Raw genomic sequence first — 24,821 nt, 5'->3', positions numbered from 1 at the left:
ACCCACCCAAACTGCTACATAGAGGAAAGAGTTTGCAGGCTGATAAAGGGATAGAACAATGTAATACTATGCTTCAATATACTTAGTCATTTTATACACAATGTGAATATAAATAAAATTGATGACAAACCTCCACACACAAAAAATATATATGACATGTAGTCAAGAGAAAGGACAGTGTTTTAAAGCATATCTAAAGAAAACCCAATTATTAGAATTAGCAGACAAGGGAAGCACCTGGGTGGCTCAGTTGGTTAAACATCTGATTTCAGCTCAGGACATGATCTCACGGCTCAGATCATGACCTCACGGCTCAGATCATGATCTCACGGCTCAGATCATGATCTCACAGCTTGTGGATTTGAGCCCTGTATCGGGCTCTACTGACAGCTCAGAGCCTGGAGCCTGCTTCGGACTCTATATCTCCTGTCTCTCTGCTTGTGCTGTCTCTCAAAAATAAATAAATCTGGGGCGCCTGGGTGGCTCAGTCGGTTAAGCCTCCGACTTCAGCTCAGGTCACGATCTCACGGTCCGTGAGTTCGAGCCCCGCATCGGGCTCTGGGCTGATGGCTCAGAGCCTGGAGCCTGCTTCCGATTCTGTGTCTCCCTCTCTCTCTGCCCCTCCCCCATTCATGCTCTGTCTGTCTCAAAAATAAATAAACATTAAAAAAAAAATTAAAATAAATAAATAAATAAATAAACTTAAAAAAAAAGAATTAGCAGACAAGGACTTATCAACAATTATTACAAATATACATTTTTAATTGTAAGAAAAGAAAAAGACCTAATAGTTAACAGAAGATAGACTTCAGAAGAGAAATGAAGTGAATGGAAATTCTAAAATCAAAAAAGTTATTCTCTAAAAAAGTTTACACACACACACACAGACACACACAGATACACATGGGCTTTAAAGTAGATCAGACATTGGAAAATATTTGTAAACTTGAAGACAACTCATTAGGCATTTCCAGATTAAAACCAAGAGAAGAAATATACAAAAATAAGGATAAAGTGTTAGTAACCTGTGGGATATTCTCAAGGGGCTAAATTTACATGAAAATAGAGGTTCAAAGGAAGAGAAGTAGCAGAGAATATATTTGAAGTAGGGCCTAATTTTTCTAAATTTTACAAAACACCAATGCACAGTTCTAGGAAGCTCAACCATCCTGAAGTGGCATAAATACAAAGGAAACCAAACTGTAATATATCATAGTCACATTGCTAAAATACAAAGTCAACTATCTTCAAACCAGAAAAAGAAAAGGATGTTGAATTTAAATACAACACAGTAAAACAAAACAAATAAGCAAGCAATGAGGGCTGACGTACATAAAGACTACAAAATAACAAAAAAGTATTTCAAGTGTATTGACATTAATATATAAGAGCTGATGATGTAAAGATGATGACTTTTTCAGTAAAAAATATTCCTATAAGAAATTTAAAGAAGAATATTAGGGATTTCCTTTAAAAAAAAAAAAAGGATTCTATCTAACAGTAAAGCTTTAGGATCTCCTTTGGAATTTCACATATGTAGGCTGTCGGCAGGGTGATGTTACTCAACAGGGTGAGGATGGAAAAACAACAAATCTAAATTCTTCATCAACATCATCAGACCTTTCTCTACTCCGGGCAAGGTGTTACTGAAGTTTCTGGCGGTGGAAGTCCACCGAGGGCAGCACACAGGCAAAGCCCTTCTTCTGCCGGTGCCCCTCTGGTGCCCTCTACTGTCGAGGTTTAACATGTGCCAACGGGCAAAGAAACCATATCTACAGGGCAGAGTTTCTCTGGTACCCAGCAAGCAATTAAGATTCTATTTGAAGCCGGCAGGCAATGAATTGACAATTGGCAAAATTGGCAACGGGCTAAAAATACTCTAGGGAATCTGATGCTAAAGTTGTTAAAACACTAGCATCACCATCTTTTATTATTTTGGAAGGATGAGGCTATAACAAAATAAACTATACTAAATTTAGGATTTCTCAGGTGGTTTCCAGAATTATTCTTTCTCTGAATATGAACATCAATCCAATGGAAGGAAGACTTTGAGGAAAAGTAATGAAGAGGAAGGAAATGAGGTCCTTGTGAAAACTTTTGATATTTATTAATATTGATTTTGTACAAGATACATTGTAAGTTAATGGGGATACATAATAAACCTCTCTCATATCTTTTAAATACAATTGAGAAAGAAGTCATGCAAATAAAAAAAAACTGCTTCTAGAATTTATTAGATGTTTATTGCCAAAGTAGTGTGCAAGCAAGAAGTACTATAGAAAAATCAAAGGAGGGACAGCCTATCTAGGCCTTGGGTGATCAACAAAAGTTTCCTGAAGGAAAAATGGCCTAAGGTTCAGGGATAGGAATATGCAGAAAATGGTTAGGGAAAGAAAGGGTTCTGTTTTCCATACAGGAATACTGCAGAAAAGTGTAAAGATGGGATAAGATTTTGGTTGATCAGGAGTGAGAAAATGTAAATAAAAGTTTCAAATTCATCTCTCAGAAAATAGACATTTAAAATTTTTAAGCAGGGGAATGATATAATAAAAGTGATGTCATAAGCAAAATAAGCTAGTGATGGTATTCACCACAGATTGAAATTAAGGGAGAAATAAGGGCGCCTGGGTGGCTCAGTCGGTTAAGTGTCCGACTTCAGCTCAGGTCATGATCTCGCAGTTTGTGAGTTCGAGCGCTGCATGGGGCTCTGCTGACAGCTCAGAGCCTGGAGCCCCTAGGGATTCTGTCTCCCTCTCTCGCTACACCTTTCCCATTCACTCTCTCTCTCTCCTTCAAAAATAAATAAATATTAAAAATGTAAGTAAAAGAAATTAAGGGAGAAATAGATGGAGAAATCCAATGGAAATCACTGCTATAAATAGTGAAGACATTGATACTTGGGTTTGGATCACAGTATTGACTGTAAAATGAATGGAGTCCAATTATTAAGAAACTCTTACAGAAAGATAACTAATACATGCATACCACCTTGGGATAAAAACTAGTGTAGTTAAATTCATACATGTAAGTCACATACAGAGTAGAAATAAGCTTTCCATGTGAACATATTCGCTAAGAAAACATGGTGCATGTTTGATGTAAGACGGAGATACTTCCAGAAGGACACTCATCTAGCTGCTATCACACAGATACCATATCATCTTCACAGCTGAAGTCGTAAGAATTTTTTATTTATTTTATTTATTTTTTTAGGAAAACCATGAGAAGCAATGATGTCTTCCCTGATAACTCTGTTCAGCTGCCATAGGACAAGCCATCATTTTTATTACCTTTCAGCCGATCAAAATGGCCATGGACAAATAAGATTCTCCAGGACTTTCCCTTTATGTAGAGAGACAATATGCACATGCTTGATCTCCTGAAATATCAGTAAACAGAAGCTATGTGCCAACTTAATGTTTCTGTTATTATCACTGCTAATGAAAATATAGCCAGCACTCACACCAGAATGATTTTCTCAGCATTATTTTCCACCAGAATACTACCTAGCAATATTTTTCTCCTAAACCATAGTGAGTCTTTTGAAATACCACTTGAAATCACATCCCTGTATATAATTCACATATAAGTTGGCAGATGAAGGTAGAGTTGTGTTAGAAGTATTATTTTCACTATGAGAATAAATTTCATGTATTGTAATCCTTATGCCTCATAACAAATATACCAAGAACAAAAGATCCAGTTACAAATGATTTATTTTGTTCATTACTTTTCCAGTGTTACTACTGCTATGCAACTATATAATGAAAATACTATAGCTCACATATGATTTCCTTTTACTTCTTAACAGCAAGGATTTTTTTTTTTTAATAAACTTAAAGTGATCACAGTGTGGCAACTTCTTTGCTAAATGCTGTGGACACATAAGGACAAAGTCCCTGCCCTCATATTTCAAAGTCCAGGTAGAAGTCTCAAGCAAAAGAATTACAGAAATGTAGAAGAACAGAAAGAAATAAAACAAAGCAAGGACGCTGGACTGCCTAGAGCAACCAAGTAAAGTTTTCCAGAAAAGTTGATTTTGAAAGTCATAAAAGATGAGGCATCACAAAAGAAGAAAGGATTATAGGTAGAAAAAAGGCTCACAAGTGTATAAAGGAAAAGAAAGCTTTATCATGTATTTTTATACTTAAAATGTAGAGTGTTAATCCAAAATAATCAGAAAATGTTGCACATGAGTGTAGCTTAAGAAACTAATTTAAGGCAATATAGTTATTTTTGTTGCCAAAAAATATTTTGATGCTTTCTGGTGGTTGGAAATTAACAGGCACATTATTAGTTGGAGGGTTTCTACATAGAATGACAGATTTCAGAAATATAGTTGGGCGGGGCCTGGGTGGCTCAGTAGGTTGGGCATCCGATTTCAGCTCAGGTCATGATCTCACAGTCTGTGAGTTCAAGCCCCGCGTCAGGCTCTGTGCTGACAGCTCAGAGCCTGGAGCCTGCTTCAGATTCTGTGTCTCCCTCTCTCTCTGCCCCTCCCCTGCTCATGCTCTGTCTCTCTCTGTCTCAAAAATAAATAAAAACATTAAAAAAATTTTTTTTAAGAAAAAAAAGAAATGTAGTTGGAAAAGAGGAAGAAATAGTTTACTAAGATTAAGTTTGCAGAGACAAATAGGATGCAGATGTATTTCAAAGAATCATTTCTTAAGACATATTTTATGATATAAAATTAAAGGGAATATAATAAATGTTTCCATATAGATCAATTATTCTTGATAAAGTGAGTATAGGTGGATTATGTTTAATGAGTGCTTGATCAACTGACTGCTATTTTAATAAGGATATTCATACAGTTGACCCTTCAATTATGCAGATACTGGGGCTCCAACACTCCCTCCCCCAGTCAAATATCCACTTGTAACTTTTGACTCCCCCAAAACTTAACTATAAATAGCCTACTGTTGACCAGAAGCCCTACCAATAATATGAAATCAAGTAACACATATTTTGTTTAATATACATGTGTTCTTACCATATAGTAATGTAGAGAAAACAAGATGTTAAGAAAATCATGAGGAAAATACATTTATGGTACTGTGCTATATTTATCAAAAAAAATCCACATAAGTGGACCCTTTGTTCAAGGGTCAATTGTATTGTCTTTTATTTAAGTTCTTCTTAAAACAACTTCTGGGGCGCCTGGGTGGCGCAGTCGGTTAAGCGTCCGACTTCAGCCAGGTCACGATCTCGCGGTCCGTGAGTTCGAGCCCCGCGTCGGGCTCTGGGCTGATGGCTCAGAGCCTGGAGCCTGTTTCCGATTCTGTGTCTCCCTCTCTCTCTGCCCCTCCCCCGTTCATGCTCTGTCTCTCTCTGTCTGAAAAATAAATAAATGTTGAAAAAAAAAAAAAACTTCTATGTGACAGCTTACTTCAACCCTAGTGTACCTCTATTTCATTAAAAACCTGGACATTAAAGGAATGCAGAGAAAAATGGAGATTCAAGAGAACATTCAGATTCTTGAGATGTTGTGAATTACCCCCTATTTTCATCCCTTTAAGAATAAGAGTTATTCAAAATTAGGAGTTTGCCAGAAGGTGGCAGGTGGCAGTAATAGATCCTTTAAACCAAAATTCATTTTTAAATAGAGTATTTAAATTTATGAAAATATCTTATCTACCTAAGTTTGCATTTTTATATAGTATAAATTGATGAGTGGAAAATGCAGTTAATCATTCCCATTGTTTTTATGATTTAAACACCTACTCAAGTATTTTTTTCCATACTGAGTCAATTGATTTGACCGATTGTTCTGTCATTGCACTAAGGGTTAAGAAAGCACAAATATTCTATTGATGGCATATCCTGACCAAACAGGTCTTAATCCCTTAAGAAGTGCCTCTGCAAAAGTCCAACTAATACGAGGTAAATAATGTTGCTAACTTCTGATAGGTTAAAAAACAACCCCCAAAATGATTCACCAAAGTACTTATTGGCTCACAGTATTCAGCAAGACATCTTACTTCAACTTTCCAAAGATTGTTTACCAAAAATTATCTTTTTGGTCAATTCCCCAATTCAAAGTAACAGAAATTTTGTTATTACTTTACAGAAATAAACTCTTTTTTATTATACCCTCATAATTTCCAAAGTTTTATACCAACATAGTTTTTTTGTAACATGTAAACCTATAGTAATAATTATGCATGTCTAAACTATTTAATTTATTAAAAGCAAATAATGACACATAAATTGTTTTATGAAGATGATATTGTTAATCTTTCATAGTTCAATATCCTTTTTTATGTCAACCTTGTTAACTAATTGTTCCCTTTTATATTTTTATGCCTTAATATTTTATGCCTATTTTACATACACAATAATCTAAATTTGCAATTTTTATATGAAATGCATTTATAATTTATAATACATAGTAATGTATAATTATATATGACTTATAGGTAACATATAATATTTTATGTCTATTAAGGCCTTCTTACAAATAACAAGAAAGCCATTGTAAATCCCTTTGTTCTTTATCTCACTGACATAGCTCATAGGAGCAATACTGCATTTTTATATAAAATCATAATTTTATTTCCCTAACTAGTGTGTACCTATTTTATATGTATGTATATGTGCATCTATATATGTACCCATGTATATATACTAAGCCACACCCACAATTGGTTTATAAATAAAAGATCCAGATTTGAGTCTAGTGTTTCTTTACATTTGACTTAACCTTCAGTGAGTACAAGAGATAGGGAGATGTCCAGGTGACTATTATTTTAGACAGTAAACTGGATTATAGAGCAAAGGAATATATATTCTGTTGCTATCAAAATAAAGGTAAATGATAGCTGAGTGGATTATTGCAATGTGTTGTCAACAAGAAGTTACTTCAGTGCTTATTACATTGTGAGGACTCAAAAAATAATGCCACTCATCAATGATTTACTCTATCTTTGAGGTCATAAGCATGGAAAAAGGGACCGGAATTTGCAAAAATAGCTCTTATAAACTTTCAGTTCACACTTACTGCCCATCTATTTTGTGAGAGACCCTATGAAGTCATTAGGAGAGTATATCTGAATCTTGATTATTTGTAGCTTCCATGCAGTGCATCAAGTTCCATTCTAATAGAACAACAATGAATTCTTAATAGTCAAAAACATAGTTATTATGTAAGCCAGATTTCTGTATATTTTAAACATATCTGTATATCAAATCTCTGCACTGTCCTGCTGCTTTATAGATCTACTTCGTTTACAGCAACAGTCACTGCTGAGTATCTACAAAAAGAATCCTGGAGGGAGTAATAAAATTAACAGTGAGGATAAAAGTGTATAGAAGCTTCCAAAGCAGAATAAGTCCATGGTCCATCTACCTGGGTATGTGATTTGTCAATATTACTGGAAAAACTTAAGATCAGCTGGTTTCAATACAGTCATAAAGATCACATTAAAGATGAGGTGATTTTCAATATTCTACTGCAAAGCAAAATCATTTTCTATTCAACTAACAATTTGAGTCAAATTAAAAAGTTATCTAAATACTAAATATAAAAATTATCTTGGGGCACCTGGGTGACTTAGTCTGTTAAGCATCTGGCTCTTATTTTAGCCTCAGGGCATAATATCATGGCTCATGGGATCAAGTCCCATGTCAGGCTCTATGCTAATAGGGCTCTCTCTCCCTGGCTCTCTGACCATTGCATACACATGTGCGCGCGCGCGCTCTCTCTCTCTCTCTCTCTCTCTCTCTCTCTCTCTCAAAAATAAATAAACATTTAAAATGAATAAAAATAAAATTTATTTAAAAGGTCAACTCTTCCTTTAATGTAGCTTCAGAAAAATAAATTATGAACTTTTAATCACTATTTTTTATTACATACACACACACACACAAGTTTTGATGCATTTTAAAATTGTGAAAACTAGGGAGGTTGTTTAATTAAAACCTGAAAATTTTTGTTAAATAGGTAAAACTTCCTTTGAAGATTCTCCCTTTTCAGGTTTTATGATCTAGGAGTTGAACATAAATTTCCTGAATTTCATTATTTTTTTTTATTTTTAAAGATACACATAATATTTACATATGTTTCCTATGTAACTGGTCCATAATCTATAAAAAAATCAAAGCTGATGTACAAAAAAGTAACATTATACCACAGTCATATTTAAATATAATTATCATATTATATAAAATAGGGTGATGAACTATCTTTTTATTTCTTCCATAGTTATATAAATAAACCAGCCAAAAGTAGATTTCTAAAACCATATGTTTAAAAACTAATATGTTGTTAATCATGGAAATTATAATTTTCAAAAGCAACAGACACTTGACAATAATTACAGTATAATATTCAGCAGTTTTGGTCAAGGTGTTCTATTGATATATCTACTAAATGCATTCACACTGGTAAGATATTATATGAGAAAATAAACAAATAAAATTTCAATACCAGAAGAACAGTAGCATTAAGAGTCTATTTTTTTTTAATTTTTTTTCCAACGTTCTTATTTATTTTTGAGACAGAGAGAGACAGAGCATGAACGAGGGAGGGGCAGAGAGAGAGGGAGACACAGAATCGGAAACAGGCTCCAGGCTCCGAGCCATCAGCCCAGAGCCTGATGCGGGGCTCGAACTCACAGACCGCGAGATCGTGACCTGGCTGAAGTCGGACGCTTAACCGACTGCGCCACCCAGGCGCCCCAAAGAGTCTACTTTTAATGTCACCCACTGAAAAGCAAAACATTAGGGCAGTATGAGCAAAAACCTCAGTCATTTGAGTGCCTGTAATTAACTTTATTATTGTCTTAGATCCATAAGAAATTCCAGATTTTAGCAATTAGGAAGGTAGGGAAGCAACAATTCTTGGCTCCAGGAACACCCCACCTCACCCATAATTTGGAGACCAGGAAGATGAAGCCAGAACTGTTGGCCCCAGAATCACACTAGCCAGGCTCTATCCCCTAAGGCCCACATGTGACCGCTTCTCTCTTTCCATAACTAGTTTCCAAACTCAAGTGTTGTGTAAGTGCATATGACTGATGAAATACAAATCACACATGTGGAACCTCACTCACAAAATATCTGCTGCTACCTTTCCAAGCTTTGTGGTACAAGATTGCATAGCAGAAGTAGATCGGGACAGGTGAGAGCCCACAAAACCTTGGTGCCATAGTTCACAGCCCTGGCTATTCAGCAGGACCCACAGGCTGCTTCCCACATTTAACCTCTACAACAATAGTTCTAACATGTTCCAGCTTAAAATATCACAACTGTATGTCACAAATAATATTTTCCCACTCTTTCTAAAGGATCCAATTTCCCTCAGTCACTGCATTCATCTCTGAATAATATTTATTCCCCTTTACTTCAGTTACAATCTCATCTGAATATCCTCTAACCTATGGATCTAATTATAAAAGTTACAAAGCACAAAACATATATATCTCGATAGGTAGAAGCTCTATTATTCCTCCCCTCTCCCCTCCTCTCCCTTTCCCTTCTCTCTCTCTCTTCATCATGACCTAGTACCTAGTAGAGTTCGTTAAGAACACGCTCTCTGGTGGTATACCTAATACTGTCAATCATGCTAAAACCATTTCCTGAATACACACACACACACACACACACACACACACGCACACATGCATGCCTGAGGTGGGGGGGTGGGAGGGGGAAGAAACACTCCTATATACCTTGTTCCTTCATCCTGTCACAAGGTCATAGCCAGTATTTATAACTTCCCTTTTCCATTACAAGTACATGTTTCTCTTTTACTCAAATATAAGCTGGTGGAGTTCTTTACTTAGTGAGGTAAATACAACATTGAGTTCTGAAAAATGTGGGTCTTAGAGGCCTGCCTGCATTATTTTGCTGAAATCTTTATTAACTTTATTGCCGGGATGTGACAGTTCTAGAAAACGCTCCAGATAATGATCCCTGGGTTCATGGGACATATTTCTGTCCCATTTTGGATCAGTGGTGTTCTTTCCCTTGGATAATCAGGGCTGACTATTAGCCAGTACAATGACACCCTCTCCAGTTTTGCATGACTTGTGGGGTCATTAGATAAATAGTAACAAGAGCTGTCACCTCCACTTCTACTGTATGTTCTAGGACTCATGATTATGGGAGACACAATACTGATCTTGTCACTGTGGCTTCAAGAGGACATACATCAGCTACTTCCTAAGCATCAGGTACTTCTAGGTGATAAAGTTAATGGTAAGATTGGGTCAAACATTCCTGGAATAAATCCATTGCCTCATCTCTTTCAATAAAGAGTGAGTATATTGTTATATCCAATGGCATTTAATAAAGCTGACAGTAAATGCCGGGGTAACAGAAAATGCTAACAGAACCACACAGGCACGGAAAGCAAATCTACTTAAAGAAGCATCTATCCCTGTGGCAGAAAATAATTTTCTCCATGGTGGAAAGTGCCCAATAGAATCAATGTACCCACCAGATAACTGGCTGTTCTATAAAAGCCTATAGTATTAGGGACTCCAGTTCCTCTGGTAGATTCATTGCTAAGCACAGATATCAGTCAGATCAGCCTTGCTAAGGTACAGTCTGTGGTTTCAAACTTATGATGGTAGAGATGGAAGTTATATAGAACTATTTTGATTTCAAGTCCATTGAAGGAGGCTAACTGATCGTCATCACGGATCATTTATTTATCTTATTATTGACAGCCATGTCTATATGTGAACCTTTCAGTGATCACTCACATGAAAAATATGTTACACTCTAACCAAAGTTATCCTTGTAGCTCTTCTCCTTAATTCTTCAACCATGTTCTTTCTAATTCCCTAGCCATCTGGTCAGCCCATCAGGCTAATAAGGTAGAATTTTATCTCATGTCATATTTCCTTGCAGGCAGAGTTGATAAATACATGTACCACTCAAGTCTGTCCAATTGAAGTGCTTCTCTCCAGAATGTCTTTTGGAGATAACCCTGAAAGTCATTATATTGGTTTAGTAAATATAAGCAGCTTGCAATATATGAGAAAACATATGCAAAAGGATTAACTTGCCAAAGTGAACATCCTGTGTCACAGGTGTGGGGTAGGAGAAAGTTAGCATCACAGCAGAATACTTGCTCATGTAACTGATTGTGTTTCCAGGACCAACTTGAGTTCAGTATTGCATCACCATGTTCTCTGATGATAGAGTATTTACTAACACAATTTACTCACTTGATAGATCAGTTTCCACATCGTTCATGATGAACATCTCAGAACACATGGTCACTAGAAGTGCCAATTCCAAGTTTTTGGTCTCTAATAAACTGCTATTTGCCAAAGAAAAATATAATACTATAGTTTTACTAAAAAATTCTAAGGTGTGATTCTCTTCAGGATTGCCTTGTGTTTTATATTCTATTACAATATGTCATAAACGCAATGGCATCATTATGCAACATATCAGGTTCTATGTGCCAAGAAGTTGGTGAGCCTGCTTTCCAGCATAAATCAACTGGAGAATCTTCTTTTATTCCCCAGTCCACACCAACTGTACAACCTTCTCTTGCTGTCCACCTTAGAGCAACTGTAGGTATTGTGCTTAGTCTGAATTCCATTTGAAAATGTCAGTAAATGCATGAGAGCAGTATAGACAAATATGACTACAAAACAAAAAAGGAAAGACAGAACAAAAAAGGAATGATGAAACACAAAAAAAGGAGGAGGAGGAGGAGGAGGGGTGCTAATGATATGTACTAAGTTTTTGTCTTGTGCAAAATGAGAAGTGAGAGGTAGGACAATGACTACCTCCACGTTTCAGAGGATATTTCCAGACATACTCAGGTCACTGAAACTCAGAAAATTCACTGAAGTGATGGATCCTTACATTTTCATGGGGTTTATACCCAATACTCTGGCATAGGTCTTTCTAAATCTGCTACTTCCTGTCACTAGTTTCTGTCATCATAATGTCATTAGTGATGAGAGACACAAGCAGAAAAATGTTCACCTTTAGACCAGAAGGCTGGCCTATAGCCTGCATAGTTCCAATAAGGATCAAATACATTGGTTGCTATATTCTTAAAGGGTTTCATGATTGCCTGTATGTCTTAGTTATTATCGATAGTTATTATAGTTATTATTGAATACTTATTAGTTATTATCGAACTGAATGATAAGCACAAGAGAAATCTTATAAAAGTAATAGTTTTACACATAAAAATTTGAAGAAAACATTTATGATCTAATACTCCCTGTATCTCCCCTCCCCCTTGAGCATTAAGCATATAACTACCAGCCTTATACAACAAAAGTTCAGCTCCTTCTGCCCGTGGGTCCTATCCCTATGCTACCTGAATAAACTTACTAAGTTGCACCATAAAACATCTCAAAAATTCTTTCTTGACCATCACACTCAAGGATCCTTTAACATTTTTGGTGGCCCTCTATGGGGATTATGGAGTGAATCCAAGAACCTCAATGTGGCTTAGTAAGTCTTCTTTACCCCAGTTTTCATTTCTTTATTCTTTTTCAAAGAGGCCTTGAATAGCATGACCCTTCAGAATATGCCTTGTCCAAGGACCCAGGTGAGAACTTCTTGCCCGTGGCTACTCTATGGGGAGGAACAAACTCCTGCTGCCCAGGTCAACACCGGTATTTTGGCTATAATGGTGCTGGGCTCAGAAATCAGGCTTTCCCTGTTCTACATGTTCTTTTAATACTTGTGTTCTTCTCAGGTATGGAACGTCAACACATGTCAGCCACTGATTTATTTTTCTTTCTTTCGTTTTGTTTTTGTTTTTTTTTTATTTTTGTTTTTGTTTTTAGGATGGCCACTGATCTTATGACCTCTGTGTAAGGTTTCTTCCTAAATAACCTGTTGTGATCCCTCAATGAGCATAAAATCTAAGATACATATAAACAGTGTGCTTCCCCAGAGGGATCAGTTGGAACTATTACCCAGTTTGAGCCCTCACCCAATGGGGAGCCACTCTCTTAGAATTGAATCATGGATAAAGCTCACAAGAAAGTTGTCCAGATTATATAGGAGTTCCATACTTCCCATTTTTTCAGGTCTCTCATTTGTCCTTACCCATGGGCTGTTTGGTGTTCTCAGACTGAAAGTACTTCTAGCTTAGATACATGAAGCTTAATGTAATATAAAATAGCTGTCCCTTCTTGACAAAAGCCAGGACCTCTACTCCATCCACAAATATTAGAACTAGAGACTTACAGAGGGTATTACTACTGGTTGCCAAATATATTGACTTCCTCAAAATGGAAAGAGGCAGCCCCAGTCTGCAGCATCTCAGTTCATTCCCAGCACCCACTGTAGTCTAGAATGCAATGAGGAAGTGAAAGGAAGTTAACATCCCTTCTTAGATATTACAATGTTGGACAGTGGAGAATGAGGGACATCTCCCACCACTCTGAACCCCAGGAACTTTTGGCAATATTCCTTATGGGACACGATTTGGAAGTTGAGGGAGACTTGGGTGATGAATTCTTACATAGTGCCCTCATTTTGTAGGAATTGACTATGGGATTGGCTTCCTGAGTCCCAAAGGATTTCCCTTGGGCTGTCTTCTAACAAATTAGAGTCAATTTGGACATAAAGAAAAAGCGCCAAACCCAACCCCCAGGAGGTGCAACTCTCTTGATCTTGCCAGCTCTCAGATCATGAGTGTACTTTCACCTTAATAAACTTTTCCACTGTGCTCCATGTGTGTCTTTAAATTCCTTCTCATGACAAGACCAAGAACCTTCAGTGACCCTTTTAGGTCTGATTGGGTCATGGCCCCAGGGTCTCTCCAGTTCACCCACCAACATCTTTTTGGCAACCACAAAAGGACAAGGTTTAACAATAGGTTGAGTAACTCTTATTGGTGAGTCTCCAATTCTTGCTTTCCTTGTATCAACGAGTTGCTTAGTCACTGTTCTTCTTTGGTCTATTCTCTTTCTGATCTACCCAGGAAAAGACCTAAACAGGACACCTCATATGCCTCCTTCCCAAGTCTGCTTTTTTAATACACTGTTGGCCTCAATATAAGCGAGAGGATAAGAAAGCCTGACCGGAAAAATGGACGTAAATCCTATATCGTCAGGCCTTTATGGCCTTGTACCAAACCCCCAATCTGTCCATATCCCCTCAGAAGGCTTTAAGACACCCATCTCCTTGCCCTCTACCCATTAATCCACCATCAGTTCAGCTGCCTCAGGCCCTCTACTTCTATTAATCTGCCACGTCACCTGTGTTCTGTCATATTCTCTGTGTGTCTCCCACTTTGTCTGTCTTGTAAGCAGATTGCTGCCAAGATCCTGTACATCCTCCCTCTTTTTCATAAGTTATCAGTCTCTTTGCTTCTTCTTTTGTGTGTGTGAGATCTGAAATTTATCTTGAGAGGATTGGATCAATGTTGCCTGACTCTTGTTGTATATGGGGGCTTCTTGCTCATTCATTTCTGGGTTAATGGGTATCATAATTGGAGCCAATTGTCTGGGACAGTCACTTTAAGGAATATTCCCAAGCAGCTGCTGAAACTCATTTTGTTCCTGGGAGGCTCCCTGTCTTCTCTGGCCTGACACAAACTGCCTATTTTCACTTTTTGTTGATGAAAAGGAAAACTTGTGTCTGTTCATCTATCCAAGCTGACAAAGTTCAGGAGCATGAGCCCTCTTTCTTCTGTCTGGGCTTTGATCTGCCTCCAGCCTTGCTGGTAGTGCCTCACCTCTTCTGCCTCCACCTTGCCCTCCTCCTATTTCTGTACCACCTTGGACATGGCTTGCATAACTGGCTCCTATACCCCCCGCACCTCCTCTCCATCAGCCACTGATCCTCCTACCTTTGCTCTCAAGAAGCAAAAAGCACCCTTTCCCAGATTTAAACCACCCATTTCAGATTTCCCCACAGGTGCCTCAACTAAAACTGACAATAGGGGACAAATTGACTAAATGGACCCAGATACCACATATTTGATATTTAAACTAATTTAAGTTTGTTAGTTTGATTAAGGTATACATGTCTTTAGAGCTATCAGCATTAAATATAAAACTTCTATTCTACCAAGATTTACTAAAAGGTCAAATAAGCTTTGGTTATCTCTGTTGCAATTTGTCAGCAAAAAAAGGACTTAAAATGATGGTTATGTTGTCTGTCTCACAAGAGATTTCAGGGGTAAGTATAAAAAAAAAACCAAGTAGGTTAAAGAAATAAAAACGGTTATGGGTAACTTTTAAATAGCTTTTTAAAATCTTTGGTAATCTGAAACTTTGAGGTTTTGCTAAGTTAAATGATAAATTAGATTGAATTCATTGAATATCTAAGCCTTTTTCAAATGACATAAAATACTAAAGCATTGATTATTGAACATAGGTTTATGCTTTGGACTTATTCCAGAGAAACTGAGGATACTAGGGTCTATTGGTAAACATGCATTACACTTTATTGAAAGATTATACTATGGAAAAATACATGTTTTTAGTAATTTTGAAATGTATTCATGAATTTTAAATATAAAGAATTCAGATGTAACAGACAGTTCATAATCAGTTAGTACTTAATTTTCCCTGGAGACTAGGTTTTCTAAGAGTTAAAATTCTGCTAAATGTAATTAAGACTGATGACATCAGGGAATCCACCCTGAAGGAAAGTAGGAGATATATGAGAAAGATATAAGGAATGGGAATATATTTTATTGAGGGAAGAAAAAGTAATTTTTGTCCTAAAATGAGGCTGGTTATTTAGAGAAAAAATGCTAAGGACAACATCTGGATAAAGAAGAAAGTTGCAGAATGTTTGTGAAGGGAATATTTGGAAAAAACTTTTATGTGTGGTCAGGACTAAGATTTAAATGGATGGATTTTAAAAGTTCAACTGGTATAAATTTGAAATTCTGCTTTAATCTGTTAAAAAGACAAAGTTTTCTTGGATTGTTGGTCTGCTCTTGATAAGAAAATATATTTTTTTTCTTTTCCTTTCTTTATCTGCCCAGAAAACCAAAGCTTCTATGTTTTGTTTTTATCAGGTCTTTGATTACTTAAAAATGTTAAAACTTCTCAACCTTAAAGGAGCTAAGTTTTGTTAACAACTATGTAACTTCCTGTAGAATCTCTTATTGCCACTGTGGTTAAATGTAAATATTAAATGTGTAATGATCTCTAATCATATTAGGTATGTGCTTTAAGTTTTTTTTTAAGGTTTTTAACAAACTGAGATTTAAATGGTAAATGAAGTCTTTTTGACTAATTAGGCTTGTTTATTTGGTATGTTAAGTTACTTGGAAAGAACTGTCAAATCAATAATGATAAGCCTTAGGCTGTATTTTATAGGTAAATACTATAACTGTTCTACAAATATATGACATTCCTAAAGTTTTAATATGTTTTGATATAAAGCCATCATTTGATATTCTAATTATTAAAATGCTATGTGTCAAAAATTGCTATGTGTCACAGGAATAACTACATTTCCCAGCCAGCTACATTATAATGAACCTTAGATCTTTAACCATGTCTGTTTCTGATGGGTTTTTTTTTTGTCATTTATGGTTATTGTTTTTATCTTCTTGCAAAAGAGGTTTCATCTTCAAGGAGATTCATAAAAAGAACTAGAGAAATACAGGTTTTTGGTATCTTTAAAAGCATAAAACTGAACTGGGTAAGAATTTCCATAACTAAAAAGTTGCATTCAAACTGAATGAGAATTAGTAACATGGGACTAAATGAAATAAAGAAGATGATTATAATTTTTATGACTCTTACTTGAAACATTGCTGGTTCTCTAATGTTTCCTCTTCCAGATTAAGGAAATTTTCTATTAAATCATCTATGACATACAGAAATACGATGAAATATTCCTTTGTAAACACACTGAAGTATTTAACTTTTCTCCCTACTTGAACCCTCTGAAATTCAGAAACTCTCAGTGAATATTCTTTCTTCCATGGCAATTATAATTATTTACATAAGTTCAATGAAAATCTGTTCTCCTTAAAAACAACACCATTGAAAACATTGGTCATATCCAAAGCTTTGACTGGAATGTCATATTTGAGGGAGACATACATAGACCCACATATGACCAGACAGTTTTAAGGAATTAAGGTTGACTTTATAGAGCCGATGGAATGCCTTGGAAATGTTGGTCTGATACCTTGCTTATAGAGTTCCCAGCAGCCTTACCAGGTAAGTAAAGAATGTTACTTCCTAAAAGATACAGAAACCTCAGGATATTTGGGAGACATTGAGAAGAGGAATACACCCAAATATACAGGTATTGCAGGCAAGTCTGATGACAAGTATGTGGCTTGGCTCTGGCCTTGAGAAACTATTAAAAGTTCAATATAGAGATTCCTTATAAAAAGTTTCAGCAAAGCAGATTTTAAAGGATGCATATAATAATCAATCACTATTCCTGCTGAGCTTATGTAAATAATTAAGCCAATTCTGTTAAAACTGGACTTGTTTTGGGGTGCCTGGGTGGCTCAGTCAGTTAAGTGTCAGACTTCAGCTCAGGTCACGATCTCGTAGTTTGTGAGTTCAAGCCCTGCGTCGGTCTCCCTACTGACTGACAGCTCAGAGCCTGGAGTCTGCTTCATATTCTCTCTCTCTCTATGCCCCTTCCCTGCTCACACTCTCTCTCAAAAATAAACAAACATTAAAAAAAAAACTGGACTTGTTTTACAAGTGAATTAGTCTTGATTTGGCTAGCTCTGGAAATAAGGGTGAATTTGGAAGGAAAAAATAGGTTTCAATAATGCATATTTATATGGATGTTAGATTCTAGATTTGATTGTCTTTAAATGCTTGCTGTTTGCCTAAGCTAGACAACCTGAGGTACACTTCAGAGAGATTGGCATTATAGCTCATATATAATCTTCCTGCTTGTTACCTTATAGAAATAATAAAAAGGGACCCCATGGGCATATTATTAAACAGCTGGACAATGGAATGGACTCCCCAACAGTTGTGTAACTCAGCTGTCACTTTGATTAATTCTATGTGGCTGGATAACAAAATTGCTCCTTAACAGCTAGAGCACACCCTACTCTATGGGCAAACTATGAACTTGTGGAGATAATGGATGGTCCCACCTTCCTTTTAATTGGATTTGAGAATACACTTGGGCATGCACTTATCTTCCAGAACAGGTCATCTCGTACTTACCATTGATTCCTCATAATTGGGATATTGTTAAGGCTAGTTATCAGGCAAAGAAGTCTCCTTAATGGTTTCATACCTTAGCCATATTTGTCCTGGAAGCCACTTCTATTGATGTAAAATTATAAATAGAGGCTGTAGCCAAGCATAAAGCAGCCATCTTTAATCAAACCCAACATCAAGTCACCCACAAATTCGAAAAGTGTCCCTCCAAAATCTAATGGCCCTTGATACCCTGACTACAAGTCAAAGAAAAAGTTATGATGCTAATATTGAGATTAAATGTTGCATATCTATCCCAGATGACTCTGCTAATGTATCCAAAGTTTTAGCAGACATACGTACCCAAATTAAGGCTTTAAATGACTCTCAAAATAGCATTATATTATTAAACACTAAAATAACTCAAGTGCATAAAGCAGTTCTACAGAGTAGAAGGGCATTAGAGGTCTTGACAGTGGCACAAAGAGAAACAAGTGCCATTATTAAAGCAGAATGCTCTGTCTACATTCCAAAATAGGACCAAAATATAACAGGGCTACATACTGATACAAATAATCAAATTGGTACTCTTAAAGACCCTACATTGTCATTTGATGACTGGTTAAATTCCTAGTCGGAAGGTAGTCTACCTTAAAGGGTCATTTTATCACATATTTATTATATTGATCCTAATGGGTTTTTGTTTTGTTCTCTCCTATTGTGGAGATACAGGCAAGCAGTTCCTTACTCCTTCACCCAGCTGACAGATGATCCTTACTACATGGAACAGTCTTTCCTCAATGTCCACTTTGCACTCTATAGTGATGGCCTTCCATAATAGTTACCTGTAGGGACAAATAATACCAACTTGGGTACATATGCAGAGACATCTCCAGAACCTCTGTCAGCTTGAAGAAGTTATGGAAAATGAGCCCTTCGCCCTTCAACAACTTTACAGATTTAAGGACTGAAAATTGGTCAGGGGAGAAATGATAAGGGATAGAAGCAGAAAGATGTTCACCTTTAGACCAGAAGGCTTACCTATATAGCCTGCATAGTTCCAGTAAGGATTAAATACATACTGATTGATAAATTCTTAAAGGGTTTCATGACTGCCTGTAGGTATCACTGATAGTTAATATCAAACTGAATGATAAGCACCAGAGAAAACTTATGAAAGTAGTTTTACAAGCAGAAATTCAAAGGAAACAGTTATGATGTAATATTCCCTGCATGCCCCTTCCCCCTTAAGCACTAAGCTGATAACCACCAGCTTCATACAGCAAAAGTATGCAGCTCTTTCTGCCCACAGGTCCTGTCCCCATGCTACTTGAGTACATTTACTAAGTTGCACCATAAAACGTTTCAAGAATTCTTTCTTGACCATTGCACTCAATGATCCTGCAAAATTAGTGCTGAAGACCAGTGGTGAAATCCTGTGAGACAGAGAGATAATCCAGATTCATGAAGACCAAAACAGGGGAATCAGGCCAAACATTTGATGCAAGATAATGAAGATGTATTCCTGCCCCTGTCAGTTGAAGTAAACAGCTTCTAATATTTTGGGGAGAGTTTGGTATAGAAAAGAAAAACATTTTTAAGTCTTATTGCCACATAACAGAAGTTAATATTGATTTGCTTCAATACAAAGACCATACATGCAACTGTACAAAGCAATGAAATCTTCACCTGATTATATTTACAATAGATTATTGTCAATCTTCATGTTCTATTTTGGACAAACATGCAAGTAAAATGTGGATGCAATAGGAATCATCAAATTTTTATTTTCCAAGTTTCTGTGGGTGACTATGATACATAACCTTCCCCCAAGAGATGTATTGCTGACTTTGGTTTAAATTTTTTTCTAAGTATTTATTCTGGGGCTTTACCTTCCCTACTTTAATAGCTCTATCCTCAGACATCTGGAAGCCAAATAATGAGCCTACCAATTTCAGAGAAAATATACCACATTCAGGAGATAGAGAAATTAAAAAAAAAAAAACAGTTTCATGGAAATAACATACTAATTTGAAAATCACTTTTAGCCTGAATTTATCTAGCACCCAAAGCCCCAAAACAATGCATAATATACTGATCTTAATCACCAAGAACTCATGTTAATTAAAGTCAGTTTCCTACATATTTCTCTTTCCCAAGTGCACAGTAATTTTCTTAATAAGACATGGTGCCTTCAGTGATGAATAAGAGGAAGATTTATGGTGTATACTCAGGGTCCTCTCTCAAAAGTATTCAGCCTCCCAAAGGACTTGGGATTCATAACTTGATTAAAGTCTGAGATTTAGTGAACGGCAAAAACTTCACCACTGTGACCTAGATTCACAAGATTTAGAGTTCATGTTGCTATATAAATCAAAAAGGACCTCAGAAGATGGCCTTAACTATTTAATTCCCAGGGGATACCCTGTGATGTGTTCACCATTCCTGTTACTACTTCAGTCCTACTGTACTGAATGGCAACCACTTTCACTTTCCCTCTGGTAATGAAACACTATTGCCTGGTTTCTTCCTTATCAATATCTTAACATCTACATTAAGTTTAGGTGCCCCATTTCAATAGTGGTATAAACAACCTTCACTACCACCATGACAGCCATCTTTTGGGATGTAAATGCTTCCCTTCACCATTCATTCTCAATGCCTTGGCGAAAGAGGTCTTCTCTTAGAATGCTCTTGGAAGATGAATTTAGGAAGGGGTTGTACAAGCAACTCTTGATGAATCCATTGCACCACCCCTTTCTACCTAATTTATTGAGTTCTGTATATCCATTTGGTCTAATAATACCTTGTTTTCTCATCTCATTCTTTTTAAGCCACCACTGAGTCCAGAATCTATTTAACACCACACAAATGACATCACTCCCAGATGCTCAATTTTGCAAACTGAACCCAGAGTCATTGGTAAGCAAATTTGACTAAAAAAATCAGTCCCACCTAAATTATGCTCTTCTTTACTTGTTTAGCACCACAAGACAGAATTCCCACACAAATTCCCCAGAATTGTTATAAATTAGTAAGTCTTGAAATTCCACTAGCATTGTAACCTTTCCCTCCTAGGTCTGACTTTGTATTAATGCTGTGGGGCATTGAGGGATCTATAGCTAGTAATAGGTCAAGAAAGAAGGACTGTTGGGAAAAGGTAGAGTATCACAACATTTCCTTGCAAGTGACCACTGTGTAATTGTAATAAGATCTCCATAGAAAACATGGCTATTTGCACATGATGGGAAGAGAGTCTGCTTCTGCTAGAATTAGAGATGCACAGGGATATTCTGGAACTTGAAGTCCTTACAATTAACAAATATTTCCAATTTGAAGCATCTATGGTTTCCTAACAAATGTTTCTTAGCTATATGTAACAGACCAGACAATGCTATGAATTCAATTTACCTGGCGCTTTACGAATCAACAAATTATGCAGCTGTTTTAGATACATGAGCAATAGGGCTTCAAAAACATACTTTAAAGGAAATCATAGGAATTGTTTCATATTCTGGCATGCCCTGAATCAAGTTAGCTCTAAGTCTGTTGTTTTCTCTCTCAAATACTGTAGTTCATTGAGAAGCATACACCTCACCCAGAATTATTTAGTGTTCTGTAACAGCTGCCACATGATCTACCAAAGTTATGCATTAGTCACTTTGTTTCAAATGACCACAATGAGTATTTCAGTAATGCTTGCCACAACATACACCAAACTACCAATGCCCCCCTTCCAACAGTAACTAAATCATTACTTCAGTGCAACACAACGATATCAGGTAATAAGTCTTGATTTTCCAGATGCAAAACTTGAAGATCCATAGCTTATAACCAATCTGGCTCCAAAAACTGTCAAGCAGATCTCAATTATAGATGACAAAAAGGTCTCAAATTATTTTAAGGAGAATGAGCTACTTATAAAGTCATTGGAAAAAACTGGAAGAGCATATCCTAACCTCTGCCTCTAGCAAGGACTCTACAGAAACATAACTGAAATGTGCTTACAAAAAAAACCAATCAAACAAAAAAAAAACACTGATTTTTTTTTATTAAAACAAGGATTTGGTTACCATCAAGACACCATCAAAGGACTGAGCACCATGAACAGGGCAGCTGTGCTGACAAGATCAGAAAGTTACTGTCAGAAGCATGAACTCTAGTTTACTGAAAGATCTGAACTAGCAAAATGAATCTCATGAATTACTGGCTGTTTCCCCACTTAGCACCAAAACCAAGCACATAAGTAAATCTTATTAAGAGAACCTAAATTTTAACTGGAATCTTTATTGCCTCCCGTCTCTGACCCATTGTTTTACTTTTGTATATAATGTTAATAATTTAAAGAAGGGAATTTTAAAAGTTTCTAACATTTGTTTTAACATATTCTAGCATTTGGGGAACATCTGCTAAAAGAAAAAATACTGGGATTGAGAGGTTTTCTATTCTTTACAACAGATTTGTTTTAGTTTGTGGAGGAAGATTAGAGAGTATATATGTGTATTAGTGAGAGAATGTTAAATTTGTTAAAATTCAGTAAGAGTAGAATAAACATTAGGCTATAAATTTATAAAAAGCTACAAGGAAGAAAATAGGAATAAGAAAGTATTATTGTGCCTCAGAAAATGAAGCAGCTGCCTGGAGCTAAGGGGAAAAAATATATCCAGACACAAGGGACACACTTTTATGAAATACCTTAACTTGAAATACAAACATCTTGTGCCAAAATACATATTTAGGAGCATGGTAATGAAAATATTGTAGGAAATGCTTTGAAAGGCTTTAGGTGTTGGGACAACCTATATCCCCATTTTTTTTTTTATTTTCCAATCTCTATCTCAGTACTCTGCCTGTGAAAAATTTTATAGCAATGATCATGTAACATTTCATTTCTAAAAGGGGAAAAAAAGGAAAAACAGGAACAAAGCATGCTGTCAGAATCATATGCTCTCAATTCACAGAAAATACCAGAGCCAACATGTCATTAATCAAATGGCTCTAACCTTAGAGTATTTTTATTCTTCTTTGAAATAAAGAAAGAAGGTGCTGGAGGAGGATAAAGAAAGGAGGAATGATGGAAATGGGAAGAATAGGAGGGGAAAGGGAGGAGGGAGGGAGGGAGGACCATGAGCAGATGGCAACCAGAAACAGAATGATAAAGGGCAGAAGGAAACGGAAAAAGCAAGGGGAGGAAGGAAAGGAAAGAGAAAGAGAGGAATGAAAAGGGAAGGAGAAGAGAAGGAGGGGAAAATGGAGGGAGATGGTAAGGAGGAAGAAGAGTACAATTAGAGGAGAGAATGAAAAGAAACAATAATGGCAACAATGTCACCATCTATTGGTACTCCAAATTGATGTCAATTTTTATAATCAGCTGTATTCCTTCTCCTTCCGGTAGCTAATTTCCCCCAGATATAAAGAAAGGACTGCCTCTGCTTCCTAAACTCAATTGCCCTCTGGTATGTTTTACTGCACAATTAAAGTATTCATCTTAGAAAGACTCTGAAAATACGGGGTGTTGTGTGTGTGTGTGTGTGAGAAAGAGAGAGAGAGACAGAGACAGAGACAGAGACAGAGAGAGAGGGAGGGAGGGAGAGAAAGACTGCAATTAATACCAAACTACAACAAATAAATCTTGAACTTTGAAGCAATCATTTGTTATTTGCTACCAGGTGCTATCATTTTAAAGCTGAAAGGCATGAACTGCTCTATAACTTAGAGAATTGTTTATCAATATTTGTCAAACACTAGGCATCATTTCAAAGGGTCAAAATTTACCATTCGATTCCAAGAGACATAATATGTTGGTTAAAGTCAGAATAAACTAACCTCTACTCACTATAACTACTATAACCAGACCTTCCAGAAATTTCAATGCCTGCGGTCATAAGAGGTGGGAAAAAAATCCTAAAACTGAACACATTGATTTAGCTATACCGAACTCAGAGGAAGTGTTACAAATATCAGGATTAAAAGGAATTAAATCTAGTTACTCTATTGGAATCTTTCAATTTCTTTTTAGTTCTCCCTTTAACAAAATGTCCCATCTTGTCAGGAGACTGCCCTGCCTTACACAAACCCCATTCTTTCATTCCACTTGTGCAAATAAAAACATACCACCTTGTGACTGAAATGAGAATGCTTTTAATATATATTTTTATATATAATCATCCCAACAGGCTATTCTTCTAAGGCATTTGCTAGTTGTTTTTTTTTTCTGTTTTCCAGCTCTGATGAGTTGAATAAGATTAATAAGACTGTTGATTTACGATTCTTAATCAGAGAATTGGCTGTCAATCATGTGGTGAATTTGAGCTTTATCTAATCTCTGTCATTCAAGTCTCAAATGTATAATCTACATATGGAAAGCCAATGATTACTATGACTATTTTAAATGACAATTAATGTATTTTGTTTAAATTCTCTGTCAAGATGAAAAGGTCCTAAATTGAGCACTTATCCCAGCAGTTAAAACTCAAAGGCCCAATAACCTCATAATCTGTTCCTTTTATACATAAGGCAGGGAAAGAGTTGAAGATTGAGACCACTTGATATACATTTTTGTTGACATTTTTTCCCCTGTGAAACAGTAATATATATTCCTGACAACAGGTCTTTTTTTTTCTCTATTACATGTGTGCTAAAATAGGAGATAGTTTATTTTGTTCTCACATTTAAGTAGGGGTTCAGAGGAAACTCATCTAGGGTGTGCAGGTACAGGACTCATGATATTTCCAGCTC

Source organism: Felis catus, chromosome B1 (assembly GCF_018350175.1).
Source record: "Felis catus isolate Fca126 chromosome B1, F.catus_Fca126_mat1.0, whole genome shotgun sequence".
NCBI lineage: Eukaryota > Metazoa > Chordata > Mammalia > Carnivora > Felidae > Felis > Felis catus.
Note: the sequence above shows the minus strand (reverse complement) of the source record.